General features: G+C 38.0%; 1 protein-coding gene across 2 annotated transcripts in view; it reads right to left on the bottom strand.

Moving 5' to 3' along the window:
* SSTR1 (somatostatin receptor 1) overlaps positions 1 to 15,125 on the bottom strand; it is a 46,598-nt gene that overhangs the window by 9,215 nt on the left and 22,258 nt on the right. The window contains exon 3 of one of the 2 annotated variants that reach the window (XM_069017841.1): positions 12,568 to 12,682. The exons of the other annotated variant lie outside the window; for it this stretch is intronic. The gene's annotated coding sequence lies outside the window, so the exon portion shown is untranslated. The remainder of the gene's footprint in view (positions 1 to 12,567; positions 12,683 to 15,125) is intronic. 2 annotated transcript variants of the gene reach the window in all.

The following is a 15,125-nucleotide window of genomic DNA, read 5'->3' as shown; positions in this document are numbered from 1 at the left end:
TCTTCCCACTTCATCAGTTTTCTACTGTGGTAGTCAATAACTGGCACAAAGTACCATTATTTAACTCAATTATGTAGAAGTCATACAACAAACTGCTTTGTGTCATTAATTTGTTCAGGAAGGCTGACAGCCGAACACATGTGCTGACAGCACACTCCCAAGTTCTCAAGAGCACGGTAGCTGCCCCAGCAAACAAGATATTATATAGCACCCGAATCTGATCTCAGACGCACTTCTTCAAATCTGCATAATTCTGTCTGCTGGTGGTTAACTAGGTTTGTATAAATGTGTAAGTGGTGGATCTCAGGTTTTATCCCTTGTCTCCCTTCAAAAAGTTACTCAGTGGCAAGTGTCAGTAGCAGCAGGTGCAACTGAAATGCTACTGAGCAAGTTTTGGCTGTAAACATAGCCAAGGACAAATTGTATTTAGCAGATTTTCATCATGCCTAGCTAAAATGCGCCTGGATCAGGGCAAAAGCTTGTTGAAGAAAAAGGTGTTAGGTTTTCTGCTCCTTGCTTTTTGGTGAGATGTTTCCCTACAGCAGATATTGTTCTCTGCTGCTTCATCCAGCCTGATTTTGGAATGGCTTAGTCTTCACCAGACTCTTTACAGTAATTGTTACATTTAAATGTATGCTGGTTGGATACTGTTTTCCAGTGCTAAGTATTTCTTTTGGCAGTATAAACATTGCATTTAATGTAAGAGGAAAATGAGGAGAGATAAATTATAAATGGGGTGGGCAGGAGAGAAGGGGGGTTGCTCTTTGCAAGAAAATAACATCAAACAAATCAATAGATATTTCTATGACTGAAGAGAGCAAAGTAAATTTTTAGGATAACCATAGATGTTGTATGGCACCCAATTCAATTTTATCACCTATTTCATATTGGTTGTGGAAAGAGTCCTCAGTGTGTGAGTTTTAATTTAAAGGTCATATGAATAAATGATACAGATCTTCCTGATGAATAGCTTCTCAGCCTTTTGAAACATATTTATACAGCAAACAATCATTAAAATCACTAGTCTTGTTAAAATTTGATTTTCATCATATTCTGATGTGTAATTGTTTCTTTTAACTTGAGAGTAATGGGAAGCTATTTTTATAATAGAAATGATGACACACAATTACAGGGAAATATTGCTACTAACAACTGAAGTAGCAGTACATGTCACACAGTGACAGCACCGGTCTAGTTTGTGCTGCCTGACGTTTAAGTCCAATTGCACAAGACTGACTAAAGAAAAGCCTAATCCTGTAGTTAACTTTGGTTATCTCTATTACTTGTACATTTCTGTAAATGGTTCAGCATTTGGGGAAAATTATTTTATACATTTAGCAGTCACTGAAAATATTTCAATTTTTTTTTTTAATCTGTTACTGGTATTCTCATGTCCTGTGCTTTAGGTAGCCACCAATGCTACTGCAAAAGGGTACACAGCTGTGTTTTGGATTCAGTAGGAGAATAATGTTGATAACACACTGATGCTTTAGCTGTTGCTAGGTGTTGCTCACCCTGAATCAAGGATTTTCAGTGTCTCATGCCCTGCCAGTGAGGAGCTGCATGAAAATCTGGGAAGGGAGCCTGGCCAGGACAGGTGACCAAACTGGCCAAAGGAATATTCTGTACCATAGAATGCCATGCTCAGTATATAAACAGAGAAGTTATCCAGGAGCTGCTGAACCATGCTTGGGGACAGGCAAGTCAGTGGGTGGTGAGCAGTCGCATTGTGAATCATTTGTTCTTGGGTTTTATTCCTTTCTCTCCCTCTCCTTTTCATTGCAATTATTGTCACAATCATTATCATTATTTCTATTATTATTATTATTATATTATATTTTGTTTCAATTATTGAACTGGTTTTATCTGAACCCACAAGGTTAACTTTTTTTTTACTTGATTCTTCTCCCCACTGCAGGGATGGGCAGTCAGTGAGCAGCTCTGTGATGCTTAGTTGCTGAGTGGGGTTGAATCATGACAGACTGTGAAACAATAAAGTGTACCATGGTATGTAACATATATATACACTTTGCTGCCTCATAGTGTGGTCAGGGGTCAAAGGGAATGAAGACATCTCCATGTTTTGAGTAAAGGTACTATTAGTCATTTCCACAGGCATCTTGCCCAATGTAGGTGTCCATGTTTTTCCATAATTTTATTTTCACCTCTATTTAAAACTCAAAGTATTTGTTTTTCATTTCTTACCTATGCATATCATCTTTCGACATACAAAACACAAGTTGTTTTCACTTCCTTCATGCCAGCTACCATCTTATTTAGCCAGTTGCTGTAATTTTCTGACAGGAAATGCATTTTGCAGTTTCCAAAATTGTCTAAGGAGAAGGTGCCTAGGCCAAGGTCACGAAGCAGGCAGGGGTGGTAAATGGCCTTTTCATCTCTGTGTCACAATCAATAATGAACCTTATATCACCTCAGAGTGCAAGCTGGGTGTGATAACATGTGAATGAAATACAGAAAAGAAGTCAGTTTTTAAATACTTGCATTTGTTAGAAGATGTTCAGTCCTGAGCTCTTGGATTAGCAAGAGGGTATGAAAAGTAGAAAAATATTATAGGCAGCATCCATGTTTACCTCCTATAATAATAATGACTCACTTTTTGGCTCCTTTCAGAACTCATCCTTTGGTGGTGGGATGGAGCCTGGACTAGCACAAACACAGTCCACTGTATTTAGTGCCTGTTTGTGCTGGCAGGGCACGTATTCAGTTTTTGCATGCAGGCACCACTCCGCCATGTGGATAAAACAGAACTGAACAGTGATATTAAGAGATACACTTGAAAAGTGATCCAAACTGAACCACTGATGCAGACATGCCCAGAGAGGTTTGGTATGGTGGGTCATGCTCCACTGGATATTAAAGGCAAGCCCTGGGTTTTATACATACAGAACACTATTTTGAGCAAGAAGTTTGTTAGCATTTATAGAAGGGACAGAAGACATTCTCTGTTCCCCTCAATCTTTCAAATAGTGTATGCTGAGAAACAAAATTTTTAGACCACCATTCAGATGGAACTTTCATTTTTTCTCTTTTCCCCTTTTGCTATCATGCTGTGCATCTCTTCCCCAGTAGTTTGCATTATTCCCTTTTTCATGTCAAACAGTTTGTGGGCTTTGTACTGTTGCATCTAGTGGGTAATAGGTCAAAGTGTATATTTAACATACTTCTTATCCTGTGAAACCTGCTTGTCCATAGGATGCTAGGCCCTCTTTTCTCCCAAATGATGACTTTGCTACTGGTGCTTCTGAGATCAAACACATGAATAACTGTGGAAATTAAGATCTGTGCAGTGTTCAAGATGCCTTAGGAATAGTCTTTGAAATCTAATATTTTGCTGTCTGAATGAGTAATGTCAATCACTACTGCAGGGTCTGTGAACTAAGCCATGAGGGCTGTGGGCATGCCTGGTTTGTCAGTATGCATTTTAGTAGCCAGCAGTTCCTGCTTTTAGCTGCTGGGTAATTCTGCTGCCATTCTCTAAGCTCTAGGGGAAACCACAGGGCTGGACTGTGGGAACAGAGGTCTTTATGTGTTTTCTAGGTATGGCCAAGGCTCTTAAATTTTACCCTACAGCTCAGACACCAGAAGACCTACACAGGAGATGAGAACTGGGAGACAGCTCTATTTTTAAGAATGCAAACAGGCATATCCAGATAAGAATCACTGTTTTGTTTTGTGGTTTTTCAGGATTCCCACAAAGACTCCCATGCAAGAGGAGAGGAATAAACCTAGATGTCGTAAATTTTTTCTCCTATAAAACCTAGAATGACTAAAAGATGTTTATAATTTTAAAGTTCTTAAAAATAGAATATATGATATGCTGGTCCAGCTGTGGTAAAATTTTCACTTAATTAACTGAAGCCAATATTTTATCTGAGGCAGACTGTGGAGGATGAACAAACAACTCAATATTCCCTCTACTGATGGAAATAAACACATCACACTATGCTAGTACATGACTGTCAGGTAATAAACCCATGACTATAAAGATGGGGTTTTCTAATTAGACTAGACAGAATATAGATATTGTACACCACATTGCAGATTTTCTAGCTTTCCTAGACTAAACAGCTATCTGTAAATATGGGAGAATGTGTGGAGAAAAGTCTGAACTAGAGTATACCATTAATAGTGGTGAAAAAACCAACTGTGACTGCAGTTCCTTTCCATTTCTCTCTCAGTGTTTGTTTCTGGAACAGTTTAAAGGAACAGTGGGCAGTATCCTGGTGGTCTGATGGACAGCAAAGTTCTGAGTTTTTAGTTCTTGGTAATCATGGTCTCATGACCTCTGTCATGCTGTGGGATAGGCAGAATTATTTTCAGACATGAATTTGAGTTGATCAGAAAGTGAGGATTTTATTTAATACTAACTACAGAAGAACAGAGAGAGGAGAATTTTCTGAAGGCATTTCTTCTGAATGGCCTCTATTTGTTTCCTTCTGTCATTGATGGCCCTTACTCATATCAGCTCTGATGCTGCAATCTTCATGCACTTCAGGTATCATCTAATGCCACAGAAGCTGGTCTGAAGCAGATTTTGACTAGTTTGAGTACTGGTTGCAGAATTTTCCCTTTCCAAATAGGTATTTGGTATTGGATATTCCCCCTGATTCTGAAATTAGGCCTTCCAGAAAAAAAGAAAGGAAAATGTTCATTATTGACTGTGCATCATAAAAACTTTTTGCATACCAATCGCATTGGCTTTGACTTTTATGAATTAGCAAATCCCATTGCAGGTTTAGGGTGTAATTGAATGGGAGCAATTCTCCTGACTTCAGTCAAAGCATTATCAGACTCCTTTTCTGATGTGGAGAGAAAAATAAAAAACTTTGGAGACTCCTAACATTTATATGATGTGATCATTTTAAATCTGTTGTCTTATCATCTTTAAATAAAATCCCTTCTATAAAAGAGATATAAAATAGATGCAGGAGACTGTTACAGAAGCCTACCCCATCTTTTAACTTCTAATAAGCTGCTAACACTCAATTTGCCAAAAATTTTGCGTGAAACCTGTGTTATTTGGATGGTATTTTTAGAAATAAAATACCAGTCCTAAAGTTGCAGCATTGTTATTCTAAGGCATATAGCTCTGGGGAGGAATAACCACCTTCGATGTCATCAAAGTGAGCTTTGTATTGATTAATGAATCAGATTTCTGCCCAATATTGAGTGACACCAGTACTTGACATCTTAATGGATAAAATCATTATCAAACATCTTTAACTTCACAGACCTATCTATGTTTCCCAGTTTGGTCCTAATTTTTGTCTACTCTGCTGAGATTACAGGCCTGGAGAGTTACTAAAATGCACATTGCACTTTGTTTCAGATCTTTTTAATTAAAAGTCATTGTGAAGCAATGCTGTTTCTTTCTGCAGCTATGCAGATATCCAGTGAATACACCCAGGCTCTCCTCTGCCAGGGTCCAAATTTCCTGCTCAGCAAGTTTCAGCAGTCGTAATTCACATAGGCTTCCCTGTGGACTGCAGGCTTTCCATCCTTTCCATTTGTGGCCACTCCTTCAAGAAAACAAGGTGGAAGTAGATGCAACAACATTACTTGCTATCCCGTCTCAAGAACAAAAAGATGATTTCAGCATCTGTAAATTTTTAATTAAACTCAATATATTCCTTGCACTTGTGTGGTGTTAGTCCTGCAGTCTTGTTATTTGTGGACCTCTATTCTGAGCTGGAATGGATGGTAAGCTCTCAGTGTCAGAATTTTAAGATGCACAGAAATGGGCTGGTGAGATAGAAAGGTATGTGCTCCTGTAACAACTGATAATGTGAAGAGAAAGTAAAAGGGAGATGGATTTTGCAACAACGACCATTGACCTTCTTTCTCCTTTTAGCAGTTTAATGAAGTTGGTTATGAATCAGCTGAAGACTGTTGTAGTGAGTTCTTGCTTCACTGTAATTTTTGTTCTATGTGTATTTCTTATATATTCAGTCCCTAATTTTAGCATTGATTTTGCTCTTATGATTTTATAGTCTGCATGAATTTATTTTCTTTCTCATAAGAAAGACAGTAAATAATCCTCCTTAGTGCAGTTTGAATTCATGTATATGTACAAACCTGTTAATATTTTCCTGTTGTACTTGTCTGAAAGGCTTACTTAAAGGAATTTAATCTTTACTATGGGTTAGCTTATTGAAAATGAATATACAACAAACACTACAAACCAACGTGTCAATACTTTTAAAGTATTTAAAGAGATATATATAGGAAATAGTATTTTTAACCTTTTTACTTTTTAAAAACATTTAGAATTTTTACTTAACATTTTTAACTCTTTGGTGAACCTCTATACCTTCTGGGCTTTTACATGGATGCAGAAAGATTTACTGGTGTTTAGAGATCAATAAATACACACCAAAAAGTTTCCCTTCTTCTCTTTATAAGCTGATAATACATTGAAGTGTACCCTGTATTCTAAGGGGTAGGGTAAAAATAGGTCTGTGAAACATGTAGTGTAAACTTTTATGGATCTGTCACTGGTTCATCACTCATCTTCTGGCATATTTGGAGTTTGGAAATCTTTACACTACAAGAAAGAATCCAGTGTTGCTTGGGCAATGTGAAACAGAACAGAGTCTGCAAGAGAATCAGTCGTGTATTTTCACAATTTAGTCAGGTTACATGCAAGGAACATGACAAGGATGGTCCAAGAGGAGCCATCCTTTGCTTTTGAATATGGTTCCTTGAAGGCAAGAGTGATGTGCATACTCTCATGACAAAATTGGCCAAAAGTCCTACAGATACTTTAGAGAGCAGAAGCCATGACTGGCACTAATTGCAGATATTGTGATGAAAAGGTTTGTTTGGAAAAAATAGAAATTTGAAGATACAGTTTGTCTGCTGTGCTGATTGATCCTGATGGTAATTTTAATCAAGTGCTCTGGTTGGAACAGCTGAAAGAGCAATGTTTATTGTTTCATTGTGGTATCGTTCCAGCAGTCTCCCTTGTTCTTCCCTTATTGATGTAAAAACACAACTCCCACAGCATGGTCAGGGCAGGGAGCTTAATGACACTGAGACTGCTTTAGGCATTCAGGCTGCCAGATTCGGGTGGTACCATGCATACTGGTTTGTGTTTTCTTGTCAGCCCCAAAATTTGATCAAGCTTTCCTGTTATTCATCTTCATTTGTTCCTTGATTGTTGAAACTTTGAGAGAGCTTTAACCTCAATTTATATCAGCAGTTCTATTAGTTTTAATTTCTATATTAGGAATTTAGTTTCACATTCTAAATTTCTAGTCACTAAGATCTGAGAGGATCACATGCTGCTCTTACAGACTATTAGTTTTACAGTAGCAATAATCCTGGTGAAATTGATTTATTACAGCAATTGTGGCAAATTTCAGGTTCGCTACCAAGTTAACTGCTGTCAGCATACCCTTATAACTCTTTCACCAATTCCTTAATTATAAATAATGATTATAAAACACAGCATGCTTCAATGCTGACAAAGATTGACTATATTCTACTATTGTGTTATCAATATGAGGGCAGTTGGGGTAGGTAAGCACTGTATGATCATTCAAATGATCTTTATGACTTGCCAATTAAATAAGAAGTTAAATATATTTTTAAATTACCTGAAAAGTTTAACTCTTACCAAGTCCCTCTAGTCAAAGATCAGAAATTATAACTTTTTCCCCCGTTAGAGTCTACAGGCATTCTACAATTTTTTCCCCATGTTTCTGTAAAACATTATGCCATCTGTATGAAGACATAGAGCACGGAGTAGAAGAGCATGGCTTTCCCAAGACCTGAGATTATCAGCTTTGTTTTTGTGTTCTGGTCATACCTGATGAATTGATAGAGTATTTTCACAGAAGTGTCAGGAAAAAGGAAAATTCTCCTTTTTCTCCGCATTACACGCTGAAGGTGTTGTTCACCTTCTTTGATCACATCAATATCTCCCTGATACAAAACTATTGTAAACTCAAGAACTGGCAGTGCTTGGTGGTCTCCTGTTCTCTTCTCATAGCATACAACAATTAACCCTTCTGCGCAAAGAAACACCGCTTTAATTATGCGTTGTGGTTTGAATATCGAGAACTTATTTGTTCAACAGGAGGTTTGACTGCATGATCCCTGTGAGGTGTAATCTGTATGAATCTATGAGAACATCTTTGTCATCTCTAACAGCATCAACTCTCTCTTCCTGTGCTGAGCTCCCACCATAATAGAGATGAAAAGGGAGGGGAGGAAGGGGGTGAGCCTGTTCCCCTTCCACCTTCCATGGTAACACATGATCCAGACAGAAGAAAGTGAGCAACCATTCATTACAGCCTCTGTTTGGGGTCTTATCTTAATTATTTTAGTAATGACTATACTAACATCCTGTGAGCCTGAGAAAAAACATTTTACTGTTATCCTGCATAGACACACAGATAAAACAGAATTCTCAACCTCAAAAATTTACAATCCAAAATGACAGAAAGCAGAGGGAAAAGGAGCATTACAAATTACTCAAGAAGTGAGTAAATGAGCACTGTATATTTAAAGATATTTTGATGTTTATACATTGGAATATTGGTGAGCTAAATATACATAGGAATATAAGACTCAGACCCACAATTTCTCTAATTACTGTAAATTAATTGCAATTATACTCAAAAATATTACTAGCATTTTAAAAAAGCTTTTAGATGCAAATAGTTTAAGCCAAAGGATTGTATTAATAAAATTTAATGGTTCTGTGCACTAGTTGTTAATTGGGTGACCTTCTACAGGAAGGACATTTGCATCTAGTCCATTCATATGCGCTTTATAAATGCAAGGCAGCAGAACAGTAAAAACTTGATGAGGCATTCCTTTGTCTCAATTTTGCTAAGCAGAAAAAGGATTCTCTATAATAAGTCACAACAATGGCTCTGTGGCCAACATACTTAGGGGGAAGAGGGCTGTTCTGAGTGCTTGTTAAGGGAGATTAATTCAAGCTAAATGAAACAGGAAAGATTACAGCTTTCCAAAGCAGTTACAATTAAACCTGACTAGCACCAAATGTCACCAGTTAAAGGGAGCACAGAGTGAGTGTGCTCAGCTTCATGGGATACAGTGGAGACATTTAATGATAAAACTCACTTTTCCATAAAATCTAGGCTCCTTCACAGTTAGGCACCAACTGAGCAGGGTTTTTGTTGTCTGAATTTAGTACTTGACAAAGGAAAAGGTTCAAAAGCTGAAACAGAATCTAAAAGCAGAAAATATACCAGCAAGACCAGACTTAAGAACTGAGTTCCTATAGTTGTTATGTAGGGGAATGAAAAATCTGTAGCTATTATCCAAATAGTGATTAACATTCTCCAGATACATGGAACATTTTCCATGCAAAAGTACGGAAATGTCCCATCTATTCAGTCCATTGCCCAACCTAGTGTCAAGGCTGGCAGGGTTCCACAACTCAGCAGTTCCCCTACCTTGTCCTCCTGAGATCTCCCAGCAAGGACACAGACATCATGTCAATATGGTGAGAGAAAAATCTAATATGTGCTGTAAGACTGAGTTTCCTCAGAGAGGCCAACTTGCTCTAAAACATGGCCATACTGACAAAATTCTTGCACAAGAAGTGGAACTCCTCTATCTTGAGTCTCAACTCATATGAACCATCGTCTTCTAATAAGACACCCTGTGTAGGATACCTGCTGTTGTGGATAGGGCAAGTTCCACCTCAGATTGTTCACTCAGTTTTAGGATGCCTGGAAGGAAATGTTTAATCACTGCTGTAATCTCAGTGCATTTCAGCACAATCTATAGAAAAGGATCTGTGAGGGGCGGCAGTTTGCTTTATTTCTGACACAAAGCCTTCTCTCTTCTGCATATTAATGTGGTTCAACTTGTAAGGTAAATGGTTGATAAATACAAATGTGAGCTGCTACCCCAATCCATTTCCTTATCCATTTTATATAGACTCTTAGCTTCTTTAGCTGCTGCTGTAGCATACTGTTGCATTTGTATGCACAAACAACCGTGCTAAACAAAGATTTATTCATATAAACAGTATCTGAAGACACCTTATGACAAAAACCTGAAGAAATAGATATAATAAACAGCTTCTTGATATTTAAGACTTTGCTGTTGCAACAATTTAAGCATGTAATTTATTTTAATAAATCCACTGTTTTCACTGTGATTATAACTGTTAACAAATTTAATCACATATATAATAATTTCAGGACTGAAGCTGAAATCTAAAACTGACACAATTGCATTAGTATCTATCATTTCTTGCAGAAAAAAGGTATAGTATTTGTATGGCATTCGACGTGTAATTTCTGCCAAAAAAAATCTTGAGGTACACTTACGCTTTTGCTACATCCAATTGGTAACTTTTTTTTATGAAATAAAAGAGCTTCTGGATGGCATAAATGTATCAGACATGTCAACACTAGGCTTTATTGTGACTTCAGCTAAAGCACATGAAAATGCTTCTTTTTAATCTCTGCTTCTTTATTATTAGAGAGATTTTTAAAACATTTCTTAGCATCATATCTGGCACAATCCTTCATGAAAAGAGCTAATAATACATTTACCAATGCCAACACGGCGTTTTCTTTGATAGGAAAGTAATGAAAAAAACTGTCATAACTGCATATGGAGGAGGATTTTGCTGATCATGTTCTGTGATGGGGAAATCTGAATTGGTATATTGCAGTCTGAAAGGGAAAAAATATAAACTTGGGAAATGGAAAGAAATAACTGATACACTGTGCCCCTGCCCCCTTCATCTTTCAGTACAAAGCTGAAAAGTCTAAAAAATTCATCAGCTACAGCTTTCATGCAAGCAGGCAAAAAATAGATGTACTCAGAGTCAACTCAATATTAAGGCTTTAGAGATAAGGACCAGTGTGCTGAATTAAAACTGGGCTCCAATGGGTAGCAAATGGACAATTTAGAGATTATTATAATGTTTTTCATCTATCTTCTCTGGCAGGCCACTGCATTTTGAATCAGCTACAGTTTCCAGGAATCCTGCAGGCTTGGTCCTCAAAGGCATCACTACCTCCTGTGACAAAGACGTCACCATCAATCCGTGTATGTAGCTTTGCATCTTAAGAAAGGAGCTGCAGCCCTTTAGTAGTAGTAAAAGGCTAGATAGTAAAAGGCTTTTCTGCTACAGTTGCTACTGGAATACAAGAGCAAAAATGAACTAAATCACCCTGGAAAGTAGACAACTAAAGAAACATAAAGTGTTCTGAAGCATGAAATATTACCCAGTGATGTTAAATCCTATAATTATGCTGTTATTTTATTATCTTAATAATGAATCTTTTTTCTCACATATCAAGAAGTACTGTGAACAATGGCAGTAGCAGCTTACTGTGAAGGTGGCATTCATCGTATTTGTGAGAGTATTTGTAAAGTGCAAATAAGAATAATAAGACTCCTATGAAAGGACAATCAAATGGAATGGGATGAGAAAGATTTTTTTTCCGGGAAAAGTAACTGTACAGATGTGTGTATATATATATATATATATACACACACATCTGTATATATGTGTGTATATATATATATATATATACACATCTGTATATATGTATATATATATATATATATATATATAGATGTACTTCTTACCCAGTTGGCTACCACAGCCCAATATTGCCGAAATTAGACTTTGCCAATACTAAGAGAGTAAAGTGGTACAGATTTGCTACACTGAAAGTATGCAAGTTCTAATCACAATCCTCAAGGGAAAATCCCCTCTTTGATGTTCCAGATGAATCTCATTAATCTACAACTACCTATTGCACATTATCCATTTATGCATTGTACCCAAGAGAGGAGGTTGTCTAATGATTGAGTTACTGCTCTCCCAGACTCAACTGAGTAACCTGGCTCCCCTGGGGATTTTCTCTGTTCCTTTGCTGGTCTGGTCCTAGACTGTTCCGCCCTGGGCTTAGTTTCTCAGAGTAACACAGGGAGGTGCTTGAGACCAGTAGAGCTGCTGTCATGGTGTTTAGTGGAATTCAGAAAAGGTACATGTGCCTTGGACAACAGAGAATGAAACATATGCAATCAAAGAAGAGGATTTCCAGAACCCAGGGAGCTGAGGAGAAAACTCTGGCATTGCCAGCCAGGGATGCTCAAGAACAATTTCAGCAGGTTGTGCCTCTGGAATGAAAGTACACATTGCCTCCAAGCCTGTGGGTTATACCTGTTTCTGCTCAAGCACCACCTACAAAATACATTTCTTGGAAGGAGAAAAGCTCCTTTTCAAAAAAATTTCGATCCTCCCCAGAATATCCTGTTTCACAGGATTTAAGTATGTCACAGAAAAGCAGGAGACCCATTTTCAAACCTTCCAAACTTTATGTGGAAATGCAGACTGAGTCCCACCTTGTATTCTGACACCAGAATATATCCTGCTAAAGCCATCCCACTTTGTATAAATAATTAACTACTCCTTAACATCTGAGAAATTAGCAGTTATGCCAGCACCGAAGAAAGCACAGTGCAGTGAGAGTTGTTGGTCAGTGTTGTTGGGGTTTATTTTCTTCTTTAAGGACATGCTGCTTTACAAATAATCTTTACCTCCTTAAATCATTGCTGAAATGCAAGCTGATTCCAGGGAGTTTCTGAACTTGCTCCTGAGGTGTCACAGCAAAGCTCAGATTCCTAGTTCCTCTGTAGAGAACCAGATCCAGGGCTGTTCTAGGAGTGAGGAACATCATAAGTAATCGAAAATGTTTTCCCAGCCAACAGCATCCAAAAATAAGTATAGCTATTTCAGTTCTCTTAGGGAGATACCCCAACTAATCAAAAAAATTATTTCTAAAACAGAGCACTCACAGAAATTTGTGTCTGTGGGAAATTTTTTAAAACTGATGCATTTGGTTCCCAAATAAGCTATAGTTTTGCTAATATCAGGGTTCCCTGGAAATGGAAATTGGGCATTTGAGAGTGCTCCCACCTTTACACTACCAGTGAGTGTTTTTCCAGTAGTGATAAAGTGGCAAACACATAAGTGTTACAACCCACACAGGGCAAGGCAGTTTATGCTATGACCTGAATTCATGGAGTCAACCAAACTGTTTTCAGCTGCTGTCATTTTCTCTCAAAATTACAATTTTTCAGTATTTCGAGGAAAAAATGTGTTGAATAGAAAATAAGAGAGAAAACCTGGAGCTAAGTTTGTGAGCAGAATTTGTCCTTTTCAATCACAGCCATAGCAGTATCACACTGCAACCTTTAAACATTAACCAAGAATAAAGAACATTTCCTGCTGTTTGGAGTACTCATGTTACATGATAAAGTTCTCTTAGCAGTTGAGAGGATTATCCTGATTCTCACTTTCATCTGCCTGTCTTTTGTCAGACACAGTATTATCACTTGCAGGCTCCAAGTCTCCAAGTAGTGAGTGGATTGCCTTTACCTCGAGTATTGGGCATCCTTGAAGTACTTACACTCAGCTTTTTATCCTTTTCTGAGTATTATGTATAGCTCACACAGCAATTTAGGAAAGCAAAAAAAAAAAAATTTTCCTGTCCTGGGTTGTCAGGGAGCAGCAAGGACAGGATCCTAAGGAAGAGTGAAGCAGGAGCTGAGGGAGGTCCAGCCCAGAAAGTGTCCTCACTGATCAGGACACAATCCTGAAGCACCTGAGCGCAGCAAGGCAGTGACAGGTACTGGAAACAGGATCCATCTACAGCCTCATCCAGAGGGTTCCATCAGAAGCAGCAGGAGACAGGGCTGCAGACAAGACTGGACACATGACTGTAATGCAGGTCTGAAGGTCTCGTGTGAAATGGGACAGGGAACAGACAACCCTACAGCACAGCTTGAGCAGGGACTGGGGGCTCAGGCCTGAGTTAAAATGGGGCTTCAGGGCCCATGGGCAGCAGACGTGGGTGGGAGTCCCAGGAGAGTCTGGTCAGCATCATTAGGGTCACCAGTGCTCTTAGGGCTCTGATATGAACGTTCAGTTAAATCCAGTAGAAACCCAATTCCACACATTAATTTCTACTCCTGTTTTTTCTTGTAACATCTGTCCTATTTCTTTCTTCCTCTGAGTTTCACATGCTGATTTCACTTTCAAATTGCCACAATTAAAGTTTTACCATTGATACATTTTTTGATCATCAAAAATTCAGAGAGGCTTGCTCCTTTTAAAGGCTCCCCAGGAATACCCCAGTAGGACCACAGCATCACAGCTCTCAAATGCAGGGTTAAGTGAATAAAAATAATTGTAACTGAAAAACAGATATTTTGTGAAAACTTAATTAATTGTATTAAAATTAGGAATTGTAGAGCTTTATGTGAAGGCCCTACTAGGTACTATTGAAAATTTTATCATTGGTCAGGTAAAATTCATCCATTCACAAATTGCAATGAATAACCCTTTATTTTTAAATAAAATATATTTGATGGTGTTTTTCTTATATACAGAGTATATTTCAGTTTCATCTAATTAAAAGCCTGAAATACTTTCAATTATGCTTCTGTGCTTTTTAAATTGAAAGCAAAACCTTGTCTACACAACACCACACCTTTTCTCTTGTTCCACTGAGCTAGTAGGTCACCTCTATTTGCAATATGATACTCTGGAGAGGAGAATGAGGTAAACCAAACAAATATTTTAGCTTGTGAGTCCGCTCAGTTTCTCAACTTGACAAATTCAGAGGCAATACACTACTGCTTTGCTAGCCAAAGCTAGATTTGTCACAATGTTGGAGTTTCAAAAACAGGCAGAAAGATCTTGTCCTGGGGAGGATCCATTCTCTGTATTAAACATAAATGTAGATACCTCCCCTGCTCCACACAAACATCAGTGATTTTGCAGGGAACTTGCTAACACAAATGCAGTTTATAAAGTGTTAAATTAACATTGCAAACCCTTTAAGAAATTCAGCTTGCATTAAATTAAAACTTAAAGCTTGGAGTTTTAGAGCCCACTATACAGGAATCAAGAAACTTGTTGGTTCCAGAAAGGGATGAGGGTGGACAACCTGGTGTGCCATGACCTTCCTAGAGAGAGCATCCTGCAAGGAACAACTCTTCCAGGAGCCATGGCCGGCTTCCCTGGGCAGTAGGCGATTTCAGCAAGTGTAGCAATTTCTCAGCTGCAGGTGATTCAGCTCTTTTGATTCAGC

Source organism: Aphelocoma coerulescens, chromosome 5 (genome assembly GCF_041296385.1).
Source record: "Aphelocoma coerulescens isolate FSJ_1873_10779 chromosome 5, UR_Acoe_1.0, whole genome shotgun sequence".
NCBI lineage: Eukaryota > Metazoa > Chordata > Aves > Passeriformes > Corvidae > Aphelocoma > Aphelocoma coerulescens.
The sequence above is the reverse complement of the archived record's forward strand: the minus strand, read 5'-3'. Positions and strand labels throughout refer to the sequence as shown.